At 37.7% G+C, this 12,395-nt stretch overlaps 1 long non-coding RNA gene across 1 annotated transcript; it reads left to right on the top strand.

Moving 5' to 3' along the window:
* Positions 1-257: 257 nt before the first annotated feature.
* LOC121867277 lies at positions 258-3,106 on the top strand. Its single transcript, XR_006089105.1, has 2 exons — positions 258-380; positions 3,031-3,106. It is a non-coding gene; the product is annotated as an uncharacterized LOC121867277 (long non-coding RNA).
* The last annotated feature ends 9,289 nt before the right edge of the window (positions 3,107-12,395 follow it).

Below are 12,395 nucleotides of genomic sequence, written 5' to 3'. Positions count from 1 at the left end.
GCAGCAGGTAGTGTGTGGATGTGTGGTGAGGGAGTTTTGATTTGATTTGTGGTGTGTGTGGTGGCAGGCAGCGTGTGGCAGGGCAGGAGGCGTGTGTTGACAGCAGAATGCGTGTATGGTGGGAGAGTAGAAGACGTGTGTTGGCAGGGTAGGAGGCATGTGTATGTGTGTGTGGCAGGGCAGGAGGCGTGTGGCGGGCGTGCGGGTGCAGCAGTAGTGGAGGAGGAGGGAAGAGCAGCACAGCAGTAGTATTGTGAGGGAGCTGGTGGTGCCTGCACGCGCCCTGCTCATCTCCCACACTCACTCACGCGCGCCAACCAGCCAGCCTGGCCGACCGCCTCTCCCCGTCATCATCACACTCTCCCTCCAACGCTCGTGCTGTACGCTACCTCCTACCTCACGTCCTCCCTCCCATCCTCATTCACTTATCCTACATCCTTATCCGAGACATACATTCTACCATACACTCACATCTACATCCTTTCAATCAACATTTTCAACATCTCACTTGATATCTGATAAACATACCGCGGATACTGACGATTTTCATTTCACAGTATTTCTAATAATACAAAATTCTCGGGACCTTTATTTTTGATCAGTACCGCGGGCTAACAGATGACTTACCTGATATTTATGTCTAGTTACTACAGGTAAACACTTACCCATCTGTACTCAGTCTTCTCTCTCTGACCTACTAGACCACAGTAAGAAACTATTCCTCACAACAATGTCATCTTTACCTACAACACACAACCAACTACGCTCACAACACATCCCATTAATGCCACACAACCTAACACTGTCTCCTGCTGTTACCTGAACTCTGACCTAAAATATAATAATCCCCACCCAAAAACTTATAATATACAGTCAACGGAGATTTTTTTTTTATAATTCTGAAATACAGCAAAAAGGAAATGAAATTAATTGAAGATGAGACCGTTGGATATTGTCAATTCTCGCGATGAACTGTGACAGAGAGGAGAGAGAGAGAGACTGATACGCGCCTCACAGCTCCCAGCCTGACACGGAAACAACACAAAACCTTACAAAAAACAAAAAAACATCTGGCTTAACTAAAACACCTGTCTGTGTACCTTATCATAAAGTGATGAAAAAAATTACACCTCAAAGTGATAACCAATTTGTTTATCTACCAAATATAATGATCAAGATAAGCTACAAAATGCGATAACGAAAGATAACAAAAATACTATTATTTATACATGAACTTAAAAGCTGTGTTAATGATTCGTAATATCTGAAAAAAATTGGTCAGTTAATTTGAAATAGATTACCAGGAAGAGTTCTATTGAGGATCACCGGACAAGACTAATTTGCTGGTTGAGAAAGAACACGACACCTGCTGTGACTAATCGAGTGTTTAATATATATTTCCTGTGTAGTGGTTGGTGGTGGTAGTGGTGTCAGTGGTAAAGGTTGGTGGTGGTAGTGGTGTCAGTGGTAAAGGTTGGTGGTGGTAGTGGTGTCAGTGGTAAAGGTTGGTGGTGGTAGTGGTGTCAGTGGTAAAGGTTGGTGGTGGTAGTGATGTTAGTTATAGTGGTTGGTGGTGGTAGTGATGTTAGTTATAGTGGTTGGTGGTGGTAGTGGTTTAGTGGTAAGTGTTAGTAGTAGTGGTTGATACTGGTGCTAGTAATAATAGTAGTAGTAGATGAGATTAATACTAGTGATAGTTACAGTATTAATAAGAGTAATTATCACAAATAGTAGTAGAGTAACACAAGTTGTGGTCGTCAAGATAACACGCATAAAAAAGCCTTGACACTAACACAGGTAGATGAGTAGTTGTGTTAAATATCCTTACTTGTTGAGGTAGTGACTGTAAAGGTAGAAAAAATTGTAGTTAAGATAGCAAATGCACTGGGAGTAGAAGTAGTAGTTGTTGTTGTTGTTGTTAAGAGTAGTAATGGTAATGTGTTGGGAAAAGTGGCTGAACGAGTAATAAACAGATATATTTGTTTTAGGAATTAGCAGCACAGGTGTCAGTGATAATTACAGTGAGTCTAGGATGGTAGTGGTCACCTGGTGTGTGTAATTAAGTTAATGGTTGGGTTTACACTGGATGTATTATTGTGTCTTGAAGTGTGTGGTAACAAGAGCGTCAAGGTTGATATTAATACGGGTAGTGGTATTAGCTGTGTGGTAGAAGCAGGTACTGGTTGTATGGTACTGTCAGTGTTAAGTAGCAAAAGTCCCCCTCACTACCACCACCACAACACAAGTAGCGGCAACAGCTGCAAGATCAGTGTGGAGGAGCAACAAGCGGCGGGTGGCAGGCAGGGGTGGTGGGGTGGCGGCCACGTGGCTGGGCGGCGGCCGCGACTCCAACTCCTCCGCGGGTGCCACAAGCTCCTCACGGTCGCTGCTACTGCTGCCGTCACCAACGCTACCACCAACACCGCGTCTCGTCACCACTACTGTGTCACCTCCGCTGTTTCACCACCAGACGACCGGCCATAATCTCGTTACTAACACGTGTGGTGACTAACGGCTGTGGTGATCAGTTTGCGGGGTGAAGTGTCGCGGTATAAACGAGCGGGAAAATACAGGAAAAGTTACAATTCGCGTTTAAGATAACTTGAGATAAACAATAAATATAAACTTAGTGACACTCCAGTTAGAAGACTACGAGTTTATTTCTATGATCGTCAAATCCTGAAAAAATAATTCCTCGTCAGAAAAATGTCTTAATAAATCGTGTTTTTTTCACTCTCTCTCCACGGTAAAATTTTGACTATAGTGAGTAGATTATTGGATGTTTTAGTGAGGTAAATCCATTCGTTCGTCGTGTTGCTGTCAGTCTGTATAAATAGTTCGCTTTTGATAAGACTGTCGCCTTATTCAACACTGTGCGTCACGCCGGATTTAGGGAGTTATTAAATGCAAATGACCTCTCTAGACGGGCAAAAATAAGGACCATTCTTAAATTGAACGGAACTAACTCATTACCTACGCCAACTTAATACCAAACTTTCCCGGCTCAATCTTGGTTATTAATATTCCCAGGCCAGGTAATATCCAGTGATAACCGGAGAATATTACCAGTGTAAGAGAATACTGATAATTAATTAATCACGAGTGAGAAAAAAAATGAAGGATTGTCGTTAAGAATAAAATGACTGAATATGACCCCAGAATGAAGAAGGATTATACAACAGGTGGTGGGTGGTGGTGTAATTAGTGTTGGTGTGGAGGATAGTGACCCCAGGTGTAAGGGACCAAGAGGCTGAACATAAGAAGATCATCATGGTGGTAGTGGCGGCGTCTGGGTCTAGGCCCTCCGCTGGTCTCGCCTTCTTCTGCTTCACCGTCGTCGTCGCCTGCTTCCTCTCCATCGGTAAGTATTCCTGTTTAATTATCCAGTTAGTGATATTTTTCCCCTAGTCCTTCGTTGGTTCCTGTAGGTGGTATCCGCCGTGTGTCAGTTCTGGTTACAGGAGAGCACGGGAGCCTCACAGACAATCAAGGCCTTCCTGGAAGTCTTATTCTTCTACCACAATACAGTTGGTTATTAAATCCAACTGTGGTTCGTATCAGGACGTGTCAACCGTAACACACACTCACCTCCACTGTTAAAATGTTATATGGTGGTTGACTCAGGTACAAAATGGCGTTTCTTATCCACCCCTACTGAAGGATAGCGGCTACGGCATTGTATCCACACTCACATACAGTATAGTACTAATACAGGTTTGTGTTCTTATTGACAAAGATTCAACCCTGAGTGTATTGTCATATAGCGAAGGGATAAGATTCACTCCATTGGTTGATAAAATGACTCTCGAGGCTACTGAATTGATGAAGCAATATCGGGTAGGTGTTCTATATGTGTAACCACGCGAGGTAAAGCAACTGTAGAGTGAGCCGTAGTTAGTATCGGGTTATGACAAGATTGTGATCATGCCCTGGTGTGGTTATATATCATGAGTCTTGTTGTTATGTCAGTATGGTTGATAGTCTCAGTATAGCATGATGATTTAGAGCCACAGTGACGTCTCCTCGGAAAATATCGCCTCATGTACCAAGTGTTAGTAAATAATGTTCTTCAATCGTCGACTTTTATTATTATTATTATCATTATTATTATTATTATTATTATTATTAGTAGTAGTAGTAGTATTAGCAGTAGTAGTAAGAATGGTGGTAGTAGTAGTAGTACGAGTGGTGGTAGTAGGAGTAGTAGTAAGAATGGTGGTAGTAGTAGTATCATCATCATTATAATTACTACCGATTCATTATTTATTATCATTATCTTCCTCTACCATTCTTTCATTGTTTTTATCCTTCATTTATCCATTTCCTGAGGTACACTGAGCCTATACAGAGAAGTAAGTCCGTTATATCGAGGATCCGTTATGAAACCTACATCTAACGAACTACATAGAGATGACAAAATTTATATCGAGGGTTCGTTAGATGTGAAAACTCCCATCTAACGAGCTATACATAGATGAAAGTACGTTATATGGAGGGTCCTTTTAATATGAAAATCCCCACCCAACGAACTGTAGAAGAAAATCCGTTATTTTAAGGGTCCGTTAGATAAGAAAACCTTATCTAACGAGCTACAGAGATGAAAGTCCGTTATATCGAGGGTCCGTTAATGTGAAAACACCCAACTAACGAACTATATAGATGAAAATCCGTTATACAGGGATAAAAGTCCGTTATATCGAGGATCCGTTAATGTGAAAACCCCCATCTAACGGTTTATATGGGAGAGAGAAGTTCGTTATATGGAGAGTTCACTGTGCTGTACTGTAATCAGAGGCTGGGAGGTGAAACAAGCCTTGACGTGCCTTTACATAACACCCAACACCTTGTCTATATTAATTAGTGACTGACGCTTAGATACAGGTGTCAATATTTATCACCTAGGAATATTTATATCTCTCATCTACAACTATTAATTATCTTTCCCATCTCTTGTTCTTTCCTGTACTTTATTTCTCATTATCTTTACTATTTCTTTTAATCCTATATCTGTTTCTCATTTAAAATCATCATCATTCTCATCTTCTTTACCATTTCCTTATTTAATTTCTCATCACATCATCACTTTCCTTATTTAATTTCTCATCACATCATGTCTTTCCTTATTTAATTTCCCATCACCTCATCATCTTTCTTAATTATCTTTAAATTTCTCATCTATGTTTATTCACGTTACATCATCTTCAACATCAAGTATTTTATATACATTATATTACTTAAGATATACATAATAATCTTCACTATGTAGTTTATATGTAACACAATACATATATTTCCACTCAGCACTAATACACCTTAAGTAACAGGTAAAAATCACACATTATCTCACCTGTGTAATTTTTCCCCATAAGAAAAGTTAAGATCACTGTAACGAGGTTAGATTAAGGTTAGGTTAGGTTAGGTTAGGTTAGGTTAAATTTAAGTAGCGTTAGGGTTAGTTAAGCTAGGTTATTATTAGGTCAGGTTAGGTTAAGTTCGATTATGTTAGGTTGATTTAGGTTTGTTCGCTATATTAAGCTGGATTAGGTTAGGTTGGGTTAAATCAGGACGTATTGAGATTAGATTAAGTCGTTTGGTTCGGCTGGATTACGCTAAGCTAGGTTGGGTTATTAGGTTAAGCTCAATTAGGTTTGGTCACGTTAAATTAGGTCGTGTTAAGTTATGTTAAGCTGGATTAGGTTAAGCTAGTTTATGTAAATTTAGGCTAGATTAGGTTAGTTTATGTAAGAATAGGCTAAGTTAGGTTATGTTACGTTAGGTTAGATTAGGTTAGGTTGTGTAAGGTTAAGATTGTGTAAGGTTAAGATTGTGTAAGGTTAAGGTTGTGTAAGATTAAGGTAAGGTTAGGTTAGGTTAGCACCAATAATGAGATAAATGTGTAGTTTTGTTCACATTAATTTTCAAAGCGGTGAAGTGTGACGTATCCTACAACTAACATTATACTCATTACTCCCATGAATGTTGCTCACAGTACCTCGATCACCCTTACACCCAGGCGCCCGCTGTACACAATTGGTCACTATACACAGGGGGCTGTCACACACACACACAGAGGTAGCCATTATGTAAACACTATACCCAGGTGGTCGCTGGCAGTCACTAAATATAACCAATCACAGGAGTTCTTTATATACAAGTGAATGCTATTAACAAGTGGCCGCTATACACAGGTGGTTGTTCATACCTTGTGGTCGTTATGTACACAGGTAAACTCTTAAAACTATGGATTACTCTCTACAGATCTTCGTTATACACAGTGGCCAATATAAACAGGTGCCGTTTCAACATAGTGACCGTGTAATATAAATGATAATATACAGAGTTCATACATACTTATTACTAAATGTATAATAATAATAATAATAATAATAATAATAATAATAATAATAATAATAACGATAATAATAACAACAGGCAGCTTGACGTTAGTACATCAATCACCATTAAACTGTTATTCACATCATTCATTAAATAACACCAAGATGACTGGAATCACTGACCTAATAATGCATCACATTATTTATACATTGGTGAATTGATAGTCATTAATACATTTTTTATACATTTATTTAATCATTCTCTCGTGTATTCATTTTCTCAGATACATATATTATATTTTTCATTCTTCATCATCTTAGCAGGTCAGGTGCATCTTAATTAAATATATCCTAACAGGTATTAATACAGCAACAAGTATAGTGTAATCATGATCGAGACCTACACTAATTTTTAATGGTTCGCACACACACACACACACACACACACGGCATTAAATCATCTTAATATCATCCATACTTATATAATTCACTCATTAAAAATCATTATGTAAATAAAAGAATAAATGATAAAACATTATACAAATTGAAATAAAAAAATCCATTCAAACATTAATTTCAAACATTCACACGCGATAAAAAAAATCGTTCAACAATGCAAACACTTAAGTAATAATACCAATACTGCTAATAATAATAAGAACAATAATAATTATTATAATAATAAATAATAATAATAAAACACATTTAATACTTCAAAATCGGTTAACCATTCAAACATAACAATCAGAAAACCAAACACTTAAAATCGGATAAAAAAAAAAGAACACGCGCCATCACTAAAATCGCTACACTATTCACATACCATAAAATCGGCCAACCATTCAGACAAACAAGATTAAAATCACTCAAACAAACACAAAATTTAGTTAACTGTTGAAATGTTATAAAATCGACAGACTATATGTACTAAAATCAGTCAAATATTTAATGCATTATAAAATTTAAATAACATATTAGTGGACGACCATTCAAATACCGGAATACTGGACACCTCTTCCAAATACCGGAATACTGGACACCTCTTCCAAATACCGGAATACTGGACACCCCTTCCAAATACTGGAATACTGGACACCCCTTCAATTACCAAAATACCGGACACTCTTTCAAATACCGAAATACCGGACACTTTCAAATACCGTAATACCGGATATCCCTAAAAATACCATAATATTGGACACCTTTTGAAACACCGAAATACCGGACACCTCTTCAAATACCGAACAAGCACTCACACACCTACAACAATGAGTCAATTAAACCAAACCAGTTTCACCAACCTTGTGTTTCTGAAGTGGTTAACCTGTACACTGAGACACAAAGCTCATTAAGGCGAGTGAGTTCTGGGGTTAACACAGTTTTTAATAACAACAAACTTTGTTTTTTCTTGCACTCACAAAATAATGACTGAAAAATTTAGTTGGAAAAATCTCTTCGCCCCCAAACCTGACGTCACAGTCTATCTTATGAAGTCATTTAGTCCTACCTAACCTTAACCTAACCTAAACAAACCTAACCTAACCAAACCAAACCTAACCTAACCTAACCTAACCAAACCTAACCTAACCCAACCAAACCTAACCCAACCAAACCTAACCTAACCAAACCTAACCGAACATCTCAGCCTATCCTCTGAAGTTATTAAGTCCTACCTAACGTACAAAATGCTTATAAGCCTATAATTCACAATAATTTTTAAGTCAATCGCATCATTAATAACCTTAGAGCCGTGGAAATGGTCACATTATGTCTATAGCCACAAGAAACCGATGTTTAGTCACTCAAAAAAAACTATCTTTACCAAATTATGTTGAGAAAATATGACACAACGGACGAAGGATTTTGACAACCCTACGGAGACAACAGGAGTCACAGTGTTCATTATGGAATTCATCGATCACCCCAAGTACAGATAGTTTATTGGAGTGTACATTTTGGAAGATGTACTCCAGACAACAGAAATGTGTAATGTTGTAATGTGTAATGTTGTAATGTGTGGAGTGTCAACTTTATTTAAGACTCCTTGGTATAATAAATGAGGGATGACATGAAGATTAGGCACCATAAAAAATACGGAAATTCCATCAGATATACGGAAGTTCCATGAGCAATACGTAAGTTCCATAAAAAATACGGAAATTCCATTAGAAATGCGGAAATTCCATCAGAAATACGGAAATTCCATCAGATATACGGAAGTTCCATCAGAAATACGGAAATTCCATCAGATATACGGAAGTTCCATGAGCAATACGTAAGTTCCATAAAAAATACGGAAATTCCATTAGAAATGCGGAAATTCCATCAGAAATACGGAAATTCCATCAGATATACGGAATTCCATCAGAAATACAGAAATTCCATCAGAAATACGGAAATTCCAACAGAAATATGGAAGTTCCATCAGAAATACTTAAGTTCCATCAAAAATACGGAAATTCCATTAGAAATGCGGAAATTCCATCAGAAATACGGAAATTCCATCAGATATACGGAAGTTCCATCAGAAATAAGGAAATTCCATCAGAAATACGGAAATTCCATCAGATATACGGAAGTTCCATCAGAAATACGGAAGTTCCATCAGAAATACGGAAGCTTCATTAGAAATTCGTAAGTTTCATAAAAAATTGAGGAAGTTCCATCATTAACACAGAAGTTCCATCAGAAATACGGAAGTACCATCAGAAAAGCGGAAGTAGCTTTCTATCAGAAACACGGAAGTACCATCAGATAGGCACACGCCAGTAACTATAAATAAGGGAAGTGCCATCATAAACAACAGTACGTCCAGAAATACGGAAGTACCACCACAAATATGACAAAACTCAAGAAATACGCAAGTACTCCCCAAAAAAACATTGATATACCAATATAATAAGATAGAAAGGCAAGAAATACGGCAATAACACCGAAAATAAGAGGATAACTTCAGGAATACAGAACTAAAACTAGAAATACGGATGCAGTACCAAAAATACGTCAGTAATGCTATATATACGGAGACCACTAACGCCAGATACACGTTAGTAAGCCCAGAAATATTTTAGTAACACCAGATATACGCCAGAAATACTCCAGTGACACCAGATATACGCCAAGAACGCCAGAAATACTCCAGTGACACCAGATATACGCCAGAACGCCAGAAATACTCCAGTGACGCCAGATATACGCCAAGAACGCCAGAAATACTCCAGTGACGCCAGATATACGGAGGCGGTACCAGAAATACGTCAGTGAACCTATAAATATGGAAGCGACACTGGGAATGCGGCAGTGGCACCAAAAGTATTGTGGCAGCTCTATAAATACGAATGAAACCATAAATACGGCAGTGACACCATAAGTACTTGAGTAGCGCTATAAATACGGCATTGACACCATAAATACGTCAGTGGTACTATAAATACGACAGCAGCATGGAAAGTCCGCTAGAAAAATGGTAGCAGTATGAAAAACACGTCTGTATCGCATGAAATACTAAATATAAGTCAGCAACTCCAAAAGTACAGCAATGTCACTTGAAATACGTTAACATCGCCAGAAATAAGCCAATAATCGCCATATATAAGACATTGACGCCCAAAATACGTCTTTAGCGCTGGATATACACCGGAAACGACAGAAATTCCGTATCAGCTCAAAAAACGCATCAATAACACCAGAAATACGGAAATACCCCCCAAAAATACGCCATGAACACTTGAAAATAAGGCAATCAAACGCGTAAAATATCTTAGTAACACCAACTCAGCATTACACCGCTAGACATACGGTAATATTTCTCAACTTACGTCAACGATACCGAAAATACGAAATTATAACACCAAATAGCGCAAAAACGCACCAGTGATACGGCATTAACATTACACAACAATATCTTAATAACATACGAAATAATACCAATACCAGATAAAGATAGCGTATAATATTCGTATAATCCCGTATAATATTCGACCGTATGAAGGGGTAATAGTACTCGGAAATATCGTAAATACGGGTGGAATAGTGAGAGAAATACGGGAGATAATTCAGATATACCAGATTCATTAAAAAAATTATCCCCACTCATCATAAAAACTGCCGCAGTTATACTATATACACCACAGCCTTGCTCAGATATATACGTTATACAGCATATATGTACCCCAGGAATATAATATATATAGCTGCCCTGGTAGTAGAGTTTCAGTGCAACTTGTAAGCCATTTCAGTTCACGATCTTTGTGCTGGAGTATAACCGACCGAACATGCGCGCGCTTTTTCGTATGTAAGTAACCTCGTAAGTCTTAGATTATCAAAGGTTCTTACGATAAATAATTTCCCGGAACTAGAGATTCTAGGAATTATATATAACTAGTTGGATCAAGACTAGATTAAAATTAACACCAAAGATTAACAAATTAATCTCACTAAGCTTCAACATTAACAAAAGACAACCACTTAGCGCCAACAAGGGAATAAAATGAACGCAGAAATTCATTAAAAAAAGATTCTTTAAATGAACTCTGAGTGATATAAAGTGAAAGTGTCTAGTTAAGTGATTGTAATTTCGTTATTTAATTTTTTTTGCTGTTTTGTCTATTAACTTCAGCTAGTTAATAGGTGTATTATTATCTGTCTAGTTACGATATTAATTCATCGTAAGAAACATTTAGACTTGATCATAAATTACAGAATATAAGGAATACCAGACTATACGCATCACCTACATCAGATATACCAGACTGAGTTACATACGCATTATTTACGCCAGAAATACCAGACTATACGCAACATCTACATCTTAAATACCGGACAGAGTTATATACGCATTATTTACGCCAGAAATACCGGACTATTAGTTACATACGCATCTTCTACACCAGAAATACCGTAGTTATGTTGGAAATACCACAATTAAACCAGAAACACCTCAACTACACCAGCTATACCGCAGCTAGACCAGAAATACGGCAATTACATTATAAATACCGCAACTACATCATAGATACCGTAACTACGTCAGAAATACCGCAACTACACCAGAAATACCGCAATTACATCATAGATACCGCAACTACCTCAAAAATACCGCAACTATACCAGAAATACCGCAATTACATCATAGATACCGCAACTATATCAGAAATACCGCAACTATACCAGAAATACCGCAATTGCATCATAGATACCGCAACTATACCAGAAATACCGCAATTACATCATAGATACCGCAACTATATCAGAAATACCGCAATTACATCATAGATACCGCAGTTACATCAGATATACCGCAGCTACACCAGAAACACACAATATACCGTAAAAACACACCTGAATCGTCTTCTTTTCAGGTCACTCCAATCCAAATGTCATCTTATGAATATTGTAATTACTTCAGGATACATAATTAAACAACGTCAATTTCTATGAGAGAGAGAGAGAGAGAGAGAGAGAGAGAGAGAGAGAGAGAGAGAGAGAGAGAGAGAGAGAGAGAGCTGGTTTACGAAAATATATAATTACTTTCATTCGGAGTATTCACCATCTGAGAAATGCCATCGCTATGCCCGAATTACCACTGATGAGATATACCATCCTTGAGAAATACCATACCTGAGAAATAATACCACTAAGAACTACTACCCCATGAGAAATACCATACCTAAGAAATACTACCCCCAGATAAATACTGTACTTGAGAAATACTACTCCTAAGAAATACCACCCATGGGATATATTACACTAAAGAAATACCACAACTGAGAAATACAATGCCTAAGAAATACTACCCCATGAGAAGTACCATACCTGAGAAATACTACCCCAAATAAATACTGTACCACCCTGAGAAATGCCACCGTTAAAGTCAGAATTACCCCAATAAGCCGAAAAATAATACAGCTTAATTAACCATATTAAATTAACTTCACAAATACACCGTTTAATTACGAAAATAAACAGGAAATACAACAACAGCCGCAAAAAATACACAACCATTACTAGAAATACAATATTGAGACCAAAAATACGGCAACCACACTAAAAATACAACAG

Source organism: Homarus americanus, unplaced genomic scaffold, assembly GCF_018991925.1.
Source record: "Homarus americanus isolate GMGI-L3 unplaced genomic scaffold, GMGI_Hamer_2.0 scaffold6317, whole genome shotgun sequence".
In the NCBI taxonomy this organism is placed as follows: domain Eukaryota; kingdom Metazoa; phylum Arthropoda; class Malacostraca; order Decapoda; family Nephropidae; genus Homarus; species Homarus americanus.
The sequence above is the reverse complement of the archived record's forward strand: the minus strand, read 5'-3'. Positions and strand labels throughout refer to the sequence as shown.